Source organism: Mustelus asterias, unplaced genomic scaffold (genome assembly GCF_964213995.1).
Source record: "Mustelus asterias unplaced genomic scaffold, sMusAst1.hap1.1 HAP1_SCAFFOLD_1826, whole genome shotgun sequence".
In the NCBI taxonomy this organism is placed as follows: Eukaryota; Metazoa; Chordata; class Chondrichthyes; order Carcharhiniformes; family Triakidae; genus Mustelus; species Mustelus asterias.
In genome coordinates, this window is record NW_027591771.1 from 15,023 (window position 1) to 30,044 (window position 15,022).

The window sequence follows — 15,022 nt, forward strand, 5'->3', positions numbered from 1 at the left end:
ATGGGGGACAGTGTAGAGGGAGCTTTACTCTATATCTAACCCCGTGCTGTATCTGTCCTGGGAGTGTTTGATGGGGGACAGTGTAGAGGGAGCTTTACTCTGTATCTAACCCCGTGCTGTACCTGTCCTGGGAGTGTTTGATGGGGGACAGTGTAGAGGGAGCTTTACTCTGTATCTAACCCCGTGCTGTACCTGTCCTGGGAGTGTTTGATGGGGGACAGTGTAGAGGGAGCTTTACTCTGTATCTAACCCCGTGCTGTCCCTGTCCTGGGAGTGTTTGATGGGGGACAGTGTAGAGGGAGCTTTACTCTGTATCTAACCCCGTGCTGTACCTATCCTGGGAGTGTTTGATGGAGACAGTGTAGAGGGAGCTTTACTCTGTATCTAACCCCGTGCTGTACCTGTCCTGGGAGTGTTTGATGGGGACAGTGTAGAGGGAGCTTTACTCTGTATCTAACCCCGTGCTGTACCTGTCCTGGGAGTGTTTGATGGGGACAGTGTAGAGGGAGCTTTACTCTGTATCGAACCCCGTGCTGTACCTGTCCTGGGAGTGTTTGATGGGGGACAGTGCAGAGGGAGCTTTACTCTGTATCTAACCCCACGCTGTACCTGTCCTGGGAGTGTTTGATGGGGACAGTGTAGAGGGAGCTTTACTCTGTATCTAACCCCGTGCTGTACCTGTCCTGGGAGTGTTTGATGGGGGACAGTGTAGAGGGAGCTTTACTCTGTATCTAACCCCGTGCTGTACCTGTCCTGGGAGTGTTTGATGGGGGACAGTGTAGAGGGAGCTTTACTCTGTATCTAACCCCGTGCTGTACCTGTCCTGGGAGTGGTTGATGGGGGACAGTGCAGAGGGAGCTTTACTCTGTATCTAACCCCGTGCTGTACCTGTCCTGGGAGTGTTTGATGGGGACAGTGTCGAGGGAGCTTTACTCTGTATCTAACCCCACGCTGTACCTGTCCTGGGAGTGTTTGATGGGGACAGTGTAGAGGGAGCTTTACTCTGTATCTAACCCCGTGCTGTACCTGTCCTGGGAGTGTTTGATGGGGACAGTGTCGAGGGAGCTTTACTCTGTATCTAACCCCACGCTGTACCTGTCCTGGGAGTGTTTGATAGGGACAGTGTAGAGGGAGCTTTACTCTGTATCTAACCCCGTGCTGTACCTGTCCTGGGAGTGTTTGATGGGGACAGTGTAGAGGGAGCTTTACTCTGTATCTAACCCCATGCTGGACCTGTCCTGGGAGTGTTTGATGGGGGACAGTGCAGAGGGAGCTTTACTCTGTATCTAACCCCGTGCTGTACCTGTCCTGGGACTGTTTGATGGGGACAGTGTCGAGGGAGCTTTACTCTGTATCTAACCCCACGCTGTACCTGTCCTGGGACTGTTTGATGGGGACAGTGTAGAGGGAGCTTTACTCTGTATCTAACCCCGTGCTGTACCTGTCCTGGGAGTGTTTGATGGGGACAGTGTAGAGGGAGCTTTACTCTGTATCTAACCCCGTGCTGTACCTGTCCTGGGAGTGTTTGATGGGGACAGTGTAGAGGGAGCTTTACTCTGTATCTAACCCCGTGCTGTACCTGTCCTGGGAGTGTTTGATGATGACAGTGTAGAGGGAGCTTTACTCTGTATCTAACCCCGTGCTGTACCTGTCCTGGGAGTGTTTGATGGGGTTCAGTGTAGAGGGAGCTTTACTCTGTATCTAACCCCGTGCTGTACCTGTCCTGGGAGTGTTTGATGGGGGACAGTGTAGAGGGAGCTTTACTCTGTATCTAACCCTGTGCTGTACCTGTCCTGGGAGTGTTTGATGGGGACAGTGTAGAGGGAGCTTTACTCTGTATCTAACCCCGTGCTGTACCTGTCCTGGGAGTGTTTGATGGGGACAGTGTAGAGGGAGCTTTACTCTGTATCTAACCCCGTGCTGTACCTGTCCTGGGAGTGTTTGATGGGGACAGTGTAGAGGGAGCTTTACTCTGTATCTAACCCCGTGCTGTACCTGTCCTGGGAGTGTTTGATGATGACAGTGTAGAGGGAGCTTTACTCTGTATCTAACCCCGTGCCGTACCTGTCCTGGGAGTGTTTGATGGGGACAGTGTAGAGGGAGCTTTACTCTGTATCTAACCCCGTGCCGTACCTGTCCTGGGAATGTTTGATGGGGACAGTGTAGAGAGAGCTTTACTCTGTATCTAACTCCGTGCTGTACCTTTCCTGGGAGTGTTTGATGGGGACAGTGTAGAGGGAGCTTTACTCTGTATCTAACCCCGTGCTGTACCTGTCCTGGGAGTGTTTGGTGGGGACAGTGGAGAGGGAGCTTTGCTCTGTATCTAACCCCATGCTGTACCTGTCCTGGGAGTGTTTGATGGGGACAGTGTAGAGGGAGCTTTACTCTGTATCTAACCCCATGCTGTACCTGTCCTGGAACACATCTTTTTAGCCTGTCTTGATGCTCTCTCCACTCACATTGTTTCGTCTCTTAAAGACTTGATTAGTTGTAAGTATTTGCATTCCAACCATTATTCATGTAAATTGAGTCTGTGTCTTTATAAGCTCTGTTTGTGAACAGAATTCCCACTCACCTGAAGAAGGGGCTAAGAGCTCCGAAAGCTTGTGTGGCTTTTGCTACCAAATAAACCTGTTGGACTTTAACCTGGTGTTGTTAAACTTCTTACTGTGTTTACCCCAGTCCAACGCCAGCATCTCCACATAATGTTTGATGGGGACAGTGTAGAGGGAGCTTTACTCTGTATCTAACCCCGTGCTGTACCTGTCCTGGGAGTGTTTGATGGGGACAGTGTCGAGGGAGCTTTACTCTGTATCTAACCCCACGCTGTACCTGTCCTGGGAGTGTTTGATAGGGACAGTGTAGAGGGAGCTTTACTCTGTATCTAACCCCGTGCTGTACCTGTCCTGGGAGTGGTTGATGGGGGACAGTGCAGAGGGAGCTTTACTCTGTATCTAACCCCGTGCTGTACCTGTCCTGGGAGTGTTTGATGGGGACAGTGTCGAGGGAGCTTTACTCTGTATCTAACCCCACGCTGTACCTGTCCTGGGAGTGTTTGATGGGGACAGTGTAGAGGGAGCTTTACTCTGTATCTAACCCCGTGCTGTACCTGTCCTGGGAGTGTTTGATGGGGACAGTGTCGAGGGAGCTTTACTCTGTATCTAACCCCACGCTGTACCTGTCCTGGGAGTGTTTGATAGGGACAGTGTAGAGGGAGCTTTACTCTGTATCTAACCCCGTGCTGTACCTGTCCTGGGAGTGTTTGATGGGGACAGTGTAGAGGGAGCTTTACTCTGTATCTAACCCCATGCTGGACCTGTCCTGGGAGTGTTTGATGGGGGACAGTGCAGAGGGAGCTTTACTCTGTATCTAACCCCGTGCTGTACCTGTCCTGGGACTGTTTGATGGGGACAGTGTCGAGGGAGCTTTACTCTGTATCTAACCCCACGCTGTACCTGTCCTGGGACTGTTTGATGGGGACAGTGTAGAGGGAGCTTTACTCTGTATCTAACCCCGTGCTGTACCTGTCCTGGGAGTGTTTGATGGGGACAGTGTAGAGGGAGCTTTACTCTGTATCTAACCCCGTGCTGTACCTGTCCTGGGAGTGTTTGATGGGGACAGTGTAGAGGGAGCTTTACTCTGTATCTAACCCCGTGCTGTACCTGTCCTGGGAGTGTTTGATGATGACAGTGTAGAGGGAGCTTTACTCTGTATCTAACCCCGTGCTGTACCTGTCCTGGGAGTGTTTGATGGGGTTCAGTGTAGAGGGAGCTTTACTCTGTATCTAACCCCGTGCTGTACCTGTCCTGGGAGTGTTTGATGGGGGACAGTGTAGAGGGAGCTTTACTCTGTATCTAACCCTGTGCTGTACCTGTCCTGGGAGTGTTTGATGGGGACAGTGTAGAGGGAGCTTTACTCTGTATCTAACCCCGTGCTGTACCTGTCCTGGGAGTGTTTGATGGGGACAGTGTAGAGGGAGCTTTACTCTGTATCTAACCCCGTGCTGTACCTGTCCTGGGAGTGTTTGATGGGGACAGTGTAGAGGGAGCTTTACTCTGTATCTAACCCCGTGCTGTACCTGTCCTGGGAGTGTTTGATGATGACAGTGTAGAGGGAGCTTTACTCTGTATCTAACCCCGTGCCGTACCTGTCCTGGGAGTGTTTGATGGGGACAGTGTAGAGGGAGCTTTACTCTGTATCTAACCCCGTGCCGTACCTGTCCTGGGAATGTTTGATGGGGACAGTGTAGAGAGAGCTTTACTCTGTATCTAACTCCGTGCTGTACCTTTCCTGGGAGTGTTTGATGGGGACAGTGTAGAGGGAGCTTTACTCTGTATCTAACCCCGTGCTGTACCTGTCCTGGGAGTGTTTGGTGGGGACAGTGGAGAGGGAGCTTTGCTCTGTATCTAACCCCATGCTGTACCTGTCCTGGGAGTGTTTGATGGGGACAGTGTAGAGGGAGCTTTACTCTGTATCTAACCCCATGCTGTACCTGTCCTGGAACACATCTTTTTAGCCTGTCTTGATGCTCTCTCCACTCACATTGTTTCGTCTCTTAAAGACTTGATTAGTTGTAAGTATTTGCATTCCAACCATTATTCATGTAAATTGAGTCTGTGTCTTTATAAGCTCTGTTTGTGAACAGAATTCCCACTCACCTGAAGAAGGGGCTAAGAGCTCCGAAAGCTTGTGTGGCTTTTGCTACCAAATAAACCTGTTGGACTTTAACCTGGTGTTGTTAAACTTCTTACTGTGTTTACCCCAGTCCAACGCCAGCATCTCCACATAATGTTTGATGGGGACAGTGTAGAGGGAGCTTTACTCTGTATCTAACCCCGTGCTGTACCTGTCCTGGGAGTGTTTGATGGGGACAGTGTCGAGGGAGCTTTACTCTGTATCTAACCCCACGCTGTACCTGTCCTGGGAGTGTTTGATAGGGACAGTGTAGAGGGAGCTTTACTCTGTATCTAACCCCGTGCTGTACCTGTCCTGGGAGTGTTTGATGGGGACAGTGTAGAGGGAGCTTTACTCTGTATCTAACCCCATGCTGGACCTGTCCTGGGAGTGTTTGATGGGGGACAGTGCAGAGGGAGCTTTACTCTGTATCTAACCCCGTGCTGTACCTGTCCTGGGAGTGTTTGATGGGGACAGTGTCGAGGGAGCTTTACTCTGTATCTAACCCCACGCTGTACCTGTCCTGGGAGTGTTTGATGGGGACAGTGTAGAGGGAGCTTTACTCTGTATCTAACCCCGTGCTGTACCTGTCCTGGGAGCGTTTGATGGGGACAGTGTAGAGGGAGCTTTACTCTGTATCTAACCCCGTGCTGTACCTGTCCTGGGAGTGTTTGATGGGGACAGTGTAGAGGGAGCTTTACTCTGTATCTAACCCCGTGCTGTACCTGTCCTGGGAGTGTTTGATGATGACAGTGTAGAGGGAGCTTTACTCTGTATCTAACCCCGTGCTGTACCTGTCCTGGGAGTGTTTGATGGGGTTCAGTGTAGAGGGAGCTTTACTCTGTATCTAACCCCGTGCTGTACCTGTCCTGGGAGTGTTTGATGGGGGACAGTGTAGAGGGCGCTTTACTCTGTATCTAACCCTGTGCTGTACCTGTCCTGGGAGTGTTTGATGGGGACAGTGTAGAGGGAGCTTTACTCTGTATCTAACCCCGTGCTGTACCTGTCCTGGGAGTGTTTGATGGGGACAGTGTAGAGGGAGCTTTACTCTGTATCTAACCCCGTGCTGTACCTGTCCTGGGAGTGTTTGATGGGGACAGTGTAGAGGGAGCTTTACTCTGTATCTAACCCCGTGCTGTACCTGTCCTGGGAGTGTTTGATGATGACAGTGTAGAGGGAGCTTTACTCTGTATCTAACCCCGTGCCGTACCTGTCCTGGGAGTGTTTGATGGGGACAGTGTAGAGGGAGCTTTACTCTGTATCTAACCCCGTGCCGTACCTGTCCTGGGAATGTTTGATGGGGACAGTGTAGAGAGAGCTTTACTCTGTATCTAACTCCGTGCTGTACCTGTCCTGGGAGTGTTTGATGGGGACAGTGTAGAGGGAGCTTTACTCTGTATCTAACCCCGTGCTGTACCTGTCCTGGGAGTGTTTGGTGGGGACAGTGGAGAGGGAGCTTTGCTCTGTATCTAACCCCATGCTGTACCTGTCCTGGGAGTGTTTGATGGGGACAGTGTAGAGGGAGCTTTACTCTGTATCTAACCCCATGCTGTACCTGTCCTGGAACACATCTTTTTAGCCTGTCTTGATGCTCTCTCCACTCACATTGTTTCGTCTCTTAAAGACTTGATTAGTTGTAAGTATTTGCATTCCAACCATTATTCATGTAAATTGAGTCTGTGTCTTTATAAGCTCTGTTTGTGAACAGAATTCCCACTCACCTGAAGAAGGGGCTAAGAGCTCCGAAAGCTTGTGTGGCTTTTGCTACCAAATAAACCTGTTGGACTTTAACCTGGTGTTGTTAAACTTCTTACTGTGTTTACCCCAGTCCAACGCCAGCATCTCCACATAATGTTTGATGGGGACGGTGTAGAGGGAGCTTTACTCTGTATCTAACCCCGTGCTGTACCTGTCCTGGGAGTGTTTGATGGGGACAGTGTCGAGGGAGCTTTACTCTGTATCTAACCCCGTGCTGTACCTGTCCTGGGAGTGTTGGATGGGGGACAGTGTAGAGGGAGCTTTACTCTGTATCTAACGCCGTGCTGTACCTGTCCTGGGAGTGTTTGATGGGGACAGTGTAGAGGGAGCTTTACTCTGTATCTAACCCCGTGCTGTCCCTGTCCTGGGAGTGTTTGATGGGGACAGTGTCGAGGGAGCTTTACTCTGTATCTAACCCCGTGCTGTACCTGTCCTGGGAGTGTTTGATGGGGGACAGTGTAGAGGGAGCTTTACTCTGTATCTAACCCCGTGCTGTCCCTGTCCTGGGAGTGTTTGATGGGGACAGTGTAGAGGGAGCTTTACTCTGTATCTAACGCCGTGCTGTACCTGTCCTGGGAGTGTTTGATGGGGACAGTGTAGAGGGAGCTTTACTCTGTATCTAACCCCGTGCTGTACCTGTCCTGGGAGTGTTTGATGGGGACAGTGTAGAGGGAGCTTTACTCTGTATCTAACCCCGTGCTGTACCTGTCCTGGGAGTGTTTGATGGGGACAGTGTAGAGGGAGCTTTACTCTGTATCTAACGCCGTGCTGTACCTGTCCTGGGAATGTTTGATGGGGACAGTGTAGAGGGAGCTTTACTCTGTATCGAACCCCGTGCTGTACCTGTCCTGGGAGTGTTTGATGGGGGACAGTGCAGAGGGAGCTTTACTCTGTATCTAACCCCACGCTGTACCTGTCCTGGGAGTGTTTGATGGGGACAGTGTAGAGGGAGCTTTACTCTGTATCTAACCCCGTGCTGTACCTGTCCTGGGAGTGTTTGATGGGGGACAGTGTAGAGGGAGCTTTACTCTGTATCTAACCCCGTGCTGTACCTGTCCTGGGAGTGTTTGATGGGGGACAGTGTAGAGGGAGCTTTACTCTGTATCTAACCCCGTGCTGTACCTGTCCTGGGAGTGGTTGATGGGGGACAGTGCAGAGGGAGCTTTACTCTGTATCTAACCCCGTGCTGTACCTGTCCTGGGAGTGTTTGATGGGGACAGTGTCGAGGGAGCTTTACTCTGTATCTAACCCCACGCTGTACCTGTCCTGGGAGTGTTTGATGGGGACAGTGTAGAGGGAGCTTTACTCTGTATCTAACCCCGTGCTGTACCTGTCCTGGGAGTGTTTGATGGGGACAGTGTCGAGGGAGCTTTACTCTGTATCTAACCCCACGCTGTACCTGTCCTGGGAGTGTTTGATAGGGACAGTGTAGAGGGAGCTTTACTCTGTATCTAACCCCGTGCTGTACCTGTCCTGGGAGTGTTTGATGGGGACAGTGTAGAGGGAGCTTTACTCTGTATCTAACCCCATGCTGGACCTGTCCTGGGAGTGTTTGATGGGGGACAGTGCAGAGGGAGCTTTACTCTGTATCTAACCCCGTGCTGTACCTGTCCTGGGACTGTTTGATGGGGACAGTGTCGAGGGAGCTTTACTCTGTATCTAACCCCACGCTGTACCTGTCCTGGGACTGTTTGATGGGGACAGTGTAGAGGGAGCTTTACTCTGTATCTAACCCCGTGCTGTACCTGTCCTGGGAGTGTTTGATGGGGACAGTGTAGAGGGAGCTTTACTCTGTATCTAACCCCGTGCTGTACCTGTCCTGGGAGTGTTTGATGGGGACAGTGTAGAGGGAGCTTTACTCTGTATCTAACCCCGTGCTGTACCTGTCCTGGGAGTGTTTGATGATGACAGTGTAGAGGGAGCTTTACTCTGTATCTAACCCCGTGCTGTACCTGTCCTGGGAGTGTTTGATGGGGTTCAGTGTAGAGGGAGCTTTACTCTGTATCTAACCCCGTGCTGTACCTGTCCTGGGAGTGTTTGATGGGGGACAGTGTAGAGGGAGCTTTACTCTGTATCTAACCCTGTGCTGTACCTGTCCTGGGAGTGTTTGATGGGGACAGTGTAGAGGGAGCTTTACTCTGTATCTAACCCCGTGCTGTACCTGTCCTGGGAGTGTTTGATGGGGACAGTGTAGAGGGAGCTTTACTCTGTATCTAACCCCGTGCTGTACCTGTCCTGGGAGTGTTTGATGGGGACAGTGTAGAGGGAGCTTTACTCTGTATCTAACCCCGTGCTGTACCTGTCCTGGGAGTGTTTGATGATGACAGTGTAGAGGGAGCTTTACTCTGTATCTAACCCCGTGCCGTACCTGTCCTGGGAGTGTTTGATGGGGACAGTGTAGAGGGAGCTTTACTCTGTATCTAACCCCGTGCCGTACCTGTCCTGGGAATGTTTGATGGGGACAGTGTAGAGAGAGCTTTACTCTGTATCTAACTCCGTGCTGTACCTTTCCTGGGAGTGTTTGATGGGGACAGTGTAGAGGGAGCTTTACTCTGTATCTAACCCCGTGCTGTACCTGTCCTGGGAGTGTTTGGTGGGGACAGTGGAGAGGGAGCTTTGCTCTGTATCTAACCCCATGCTGTACCTGTCCTGGGAGTGTTTGATGGGGACAGTGTAGAGGGAGCTTTACTCTGTATCTAACCCCATGCTGTACCTGTCCTGGAACACATCTTTTTAGCCTGTCTTGATGCTCTCTCCACTCACATTGTTTCGTCTCTTAAAGACTTGATTAGTTGTAAGTATTTGCATTCCAACCATTATTCATGTAAATTGAGTCTGTGTCTTTATAAGCTCTGTTTGTGAACAGAATTCCCACTCACCTGAAGAAGGGGCTAAGAGCTCCGAAAGCTTGTGTGGCTTTTGCTACCAAATAAACCTGTTGGACTTTAACCTGGTGTTGTTAAACTTCTTACTGTGTTTACCCCAGTCCAACGCCAGCATCTCCACATAATGTTTGATGGGGACAGTGTAGAGGGAGCTTTACTCTGTATCTAACCCCGTGCTGTACCTGTCCTGGGAGTGTTTGATGGGGACAGTGTCGAGGGAGCTTTACTCTGTATCTAACCCCACGCTGTACCTGTCCTGGGAGTGTTTGATAGGGACAGTGTAGAGGGAGCTTTACTCTGTATCTAACCCCGTGCTGTACCTGTCCTGGGAGTGTTTGATGGGGACAGTGTAGAGGGAGCTTTACTCTGTATCTAACCCCATGCTGGACCTGTCCTGGGAGTGTTTGATGGGGGACAGTGCAGAGGGAGCTTTACTCTGTATCTAACCCCGTGCTGTACCTGTCCTGGGAGTGTTTGATGGGGACAGTGTCGAGGGAGCTTTACTCTGTATCTAACCCCACGCTGTACCTGTCCTGGGAGTGTTTGATGGGGACAGTGTAGAGGGAGCTTTACTCTGTATCTAACCCCGTGCTGTACCTGTCCTGGGAGTGTTTGATGGGGACAGTGTAGAGGGAGCTTTACTCTGTATCTAACCCCGTGCTGTACCTGTCCTGGGAGTGTTTGATGGGGACAGTGTAGAGGGAGCTTTACTCTGTATCTAACCCCGTGCTGTACCTGTCCTGGGAGTGTTTGATGATGACAGTGTAGAGGGAGCTTTACTCTGTATCTAACCCCGTGCTGTACCTGTCCTGGGAGTGTTTGATGGGGTTCAGTGTAGAGGGAGCTTTACTCTGTATCTAACCCCGTGCTGTACCTGTCCTGGGAGTGTTTGATGGGGGACAGTGTAGAGGGCGCTTTACTCTGTATCTAACCCTGTGCTGTACCTGTCCTGGGAGTGTTTGATGGGGACAGTGTAGAGGGAGCTTTACTCTGTATCTAACCCCGTGCTGTACCTGTCCTGGGAGTGTTTGATGGGGACAGTGTAGAGGGAGCTTTACTCTGTATCTAACCCCGTGCTGTACCTGTCCTGGGAGTGTTTGATGGGGACAGTGTAGAGGGAGCTTTACTCTGTATCTAACCCCGTGCTGTACCTGTCCTGGGAGTGTTTGATGATGACAGTGTAGAGGGAGCTTTACTCTGTATCTAACCCCGTGCCGTACCTGTCCTGGGAGTGTTTGATGGGGACAGTGTAGAGGGAGCTTTACTCTGTATCTAACCCCGTGCCGTACCTGTCCTGGGAATGTTTGATGGGGACAGTGTAGAGAGAGCTTTACTCTGTATCTAACTCCGTGCTGTACCTGTCCTGGGAGTGTTTGATGGGGACAGTGTAGAGGGAGCTTTACTCTGTATCTAACCCCGTGCTGTACCTGTCCTGGGAGTGTTTGGTGGGGACAGTGGAGAGGGAGCTTTGCTCTGTATCTAACCCCATGCTGTACCTGTCCTGGGAGTGTTTGATGGGGACAGTGTAGAGGGAGCTTTACTCTGTATCTAACCCCATGCTGTACCTGTCCTGGAACACATCTTTTTAGCCTGTCTTGATGCTCTCTCCACTCACATTGTTTCGTCTCTTAAAGACTTGATTAGTTGTAAGTATTTGCATTCCAACCATTATTCATGTAAATTGAGTCTGTGTCTTTATAAGCTCTGTTTGTGAACAGAATTCCCACTCACCTGAAGAAGGGGCTAAGAGCTCCGAAAGCTTGTGTGGCTTTTGCTACCAAATAAACCTGTTGGACTTTAACCTGGTGTTGTTAAACTTCTTACTGTGTTTACCCCAGTCCAACGCCAGCATCTCCACATAATGTTTGATGGGGACGGTGTAGAGGGAGCTTTACTCTGTATCTAACCCCGTGCTGTACCTGTCCTGGGAGTGTTTGATGGGGACAGTGTCGAGGGAGCTTTACTCTGTATCTAACCCCGTGCTGTACCTGTCCTGGGAGTGTTGGATGGGGGACAGTGTAGAGGGAGCTTTACTCTGTATCTAACGCCGTGCTGTACCTGTCCTGGGAGTGTTTGATGGGGACAGTGTAGAGGGAGCTTTACTCTGTATCTAACCCCGTGCTGTCCCTGTCCTGGGAGTGTTTGATGGGGACAGTGTCGAGGGAGCTTTACTCTGTATCTAACCCCGTGCTGTACCTGTCCTGGGAGTGTTTGATGGGGGACAGTGTAGAGGGAGCTTTACTCTGTATCTAACCCCGTGCTGTCCCTGTCCTGGGAGTGTTTGATGGGGACAGTGTAGAGGGAGCTTTACTCTGTATCTAACGCCGTGCTGTACCTGTCCTGGGAGTGTTTGATGGGGACAGTGTAGAGGGAGCTTTACTCTGTATCTAACCCCGTGCTGTACCTGTCCTGGGAGTGTTTGATGGGGACAGTGTAGAGGGAGCTTTACTCTGTATCTAACCCCGTGCTGTACCTGTCCTGGGAGTGTTTGATGGGGACAGTGTAGAGGGAGCTTTACTCTGTATCTAACGCCGTGCTGTACCTGTCCTGGGAATGTTTGATGGGGACAGTGTAGAGGGAGCTTTACTCTGTATCTAACCCCGTGCTGTACCTGTCCTGGGAGTGTTTGATGGGGACAGTGTAGAGGGAGCTTTACTCTGTATCTAACGCCGTGCTGTACCTGTCCTGGGAGTGTTTGATGTGGACAGTGTAGAGGGAGCTTTACTCTGTATCTAACCCCGTGCTGTACCTGTCCTGGGAGTGTTTGATGTGGACAGTGTAGAGGGAGCTTTACTCTGTATCTAACACCGTGCTGTACCTGTCCTGGGAGTGTTTGATGTGGACAGTGTAGAGGGAGCTTTACTCTGTATCTAACACCGTGCTGTACCTGTCCTGGGAGTGTTTGATGTGGACAGTGTAGAGGGAGCTTTACTCTGTATCTAACACCGTGCTGTACCTGTCCTGGGAGTGTTTGATGTGGACAGTGTAGAGGGAGCTTTACTCTGTATCTAACACCGTGCTGTACCTGTCCTTACAATATTCGAACACTAGAGGACGCCTGAAGCTGCAAATAAAAGTTTATTTAATCGTCGCAAGTTGGTTTACATTAACACTGCAATGAATAAAATCCACCAGGGTTCCTGTTCCTGATCACTGTCCAGTGATCCCTGGGTTAGAGAGAGAGAGGGGAAATCAGCCAGGGTTCCTGCTCCCGATCCCTGTCCAGTGATCCCTGGGTTAGAGAGAGAGAGAGGGGAAATCAGCCAGGGTTCCTGTTCCTGATCCCTGTCCAGTGATCCCTGGGTTAGAGAGAGAGAGGGGAAATCAGCCAGGGTTCCTGTTCCTGATCCCTGTCCAGTGATCCCTGGGTTAGAGAGAGAGAGAGAGGGGAAATCAGCCAGGGTTCCTGATCCCTGTCCAGTGATCCCTGGGTTAGAGAGAGAGGGGAAATCAGCCAGGGTTCCTGCTCCTGATCCCTGTCCAGTGACCCCTGGGTTAGAGAGAGAGAGAGAGGGGAAACAGCCAGGGTTCCTGCTCCTGATCACTGTCCAGTGACCCCTGGGTTAGAGAGAGAGAGGGGAAATCAGCCAGGGTTCCTGCTCCTGATCCCTGTCCAGTGATCCCTGGGTTAGAGAGAGAGAGAGAGGGGAAACAGCCAGGGTTCCTGCTCCTGATCACTGTCCAGTGATCCCTGGGTTAGAGAGAGAGAGAGAGGGGAAATCAGCCAGGGTTCCTGCTCCTGATCCCTGTCCAGTGATCCCTGGGTTAGAGAGAGAGAGGGGAAATCAGCCAGGGTTCCTGCTCCTGATCCCTGTCCAGTGATCCCTGGGTTAGAGAGAGAGGGGAAATCAGCCAGGGTTCCTGCTCCTGATCCCTGTCCAGTGATCCCTGGGTTAGAGAGAGAGAGAGAGGGGAAATCAGCCAGGGTTCCTGCTCCTGATCCCTGTCCAGTGATCCCTGGGTTAGAGAGAGAGAGAGAGGGGAAATCAGCCAGGGTTCCTGCTCCTGATCCCTGTCCAGTGATCCCTGGGTTAGAGAGAGGGGAAATCAGCCAGGGTTCCTGCTCCTGATCCCTGTCCAGTGATCCCTGGGTTAGAGAGAGGGGAAATCAGCCAGCGTTCCTGCTCCTGATCCCTGTCCAGTGATCCCTGGGTTAGAGAGAGAGGGGAAATCAGCCAGGGTTCCTGCTCCTGATCCCTGTCCAGTGACCCCTGGGTTAGAGAGAGAGAGGGGAAATCAGCCAGGGTTCCTGCTCCTGATCCCTGTCCAGTGACCCCTGGGTTAGAGAGAGAGGGGAAATCAGCCAGGGTTCCTGCCCCTGATCCCTGTCCAGTGATCCCTGGGTTAGAGAGAGAGGGGAAATCAGCCAGGGTTCCTGCTCCTGATCCCTGTGCAGTGATCCCTGGGTTAGAGAGAGAGAGAGGGGAAATCAGCCAGGGTTCCTGCTCCTGATCCCTGTCCAGTGATCCCTGGGTTAGAGAGAGAGAGGAAATCAGCCAGGGTTCCTGCTCCTGATCCCTGTCCAGTGATCCCTGGGTTAGAGAGAGAGGGGAAATCAGCCAGGGTTCCTGCTCCCGATCTCTGTCCAGTGATCCCTGGGTTAGAGAGAGAGAGAGGGGAAATCAGCCAGGGTTCCTGCTCCTGATCCCTGTCCAGTGACCCCTGGGTTAGAGAGAGAGGGGGAATCAGCCAGGGTTCCTGCTCCTGATCCCTGTCCAGTGACCCCTGGGTTAGAGAGAGAGGGGAAATCAGCCAGGGTTCCTGCTCCTGATCACTGTCCAGTGACCCCTGGGTTAGAGAGAGAGGGGAAATCAGCCAGGGTTCCTGCTCCTGATCCCTGTCCAGTGATCCCTGGGTGAGAGAGAGAGGGGAAATCAGCCAGGGTTCCTGCTCCTGATCACTGTCCAGTGACCCCTGGGTTAGAGAGAGAGAGAGGGGCAATCAGCCAGGGTTCCTGCTCCCGATCCCTGTCCAGTGACCCCTGGGTTAGAGAAAGAGAGAGAGAGGGGAAATCAGCCAGGGTTCCTGCTCCCGATCCCTGTCCAGTGATCCCTGGGTTAGAGAGAGAGGGGGGAAATCAGCCAGGGTTCCTGCTCCTGATCCCTGTCCAGTGATCCCTGGGTTAGAGAGAGAGAGGGGAAATCAGCCAGGGTTCCTGCTCCTGATCCCTGTCCAGTGATCCCTGGGTTAGAGAGAGAGGGGAATCAGCCAGGGATCCTGCTCCTGATCACTGTCCTGTGATCCCTGGGTTAGAGAGAGAGGGGAATCAGCCAGGGATCCTGCTCCTGATCACTGTCCAGTGATCCCTGGGTTAGAGAGAGAGGGGGAATCAGCCAGGGATCCTGCTCCTGATCCCTGTCCAGTGATCCCTGGGTTAGAGAGAGAGGGGAAATCAGCCAGGGTTCCTGCTCCTGATCCCTGTCCAGTGATCCCTGGGTTAGAGAGAGAGGGGAAATCAGCCAGGGTTCCTGCTCCCGATCACTGTCCAGTGACCCCTGGGTTAGAGAGAGAGAGAGAGGGGAAATCAGCCAGGGTTCCTGCTCCTGATCCCTGTCCAGTGACCCCTGGGTTAGAGAGAGAGAGAGAGGGGAAATCAGCCAGGGTTCCTGCTCCTGATCCCTGTCCAGTGATCCCTGGGTTAGAGAGAGAGGGGAAATCAGCCAGGGTTCCTGCTCCTGATCACTGTCCAGTGACCCCTGGGTTAG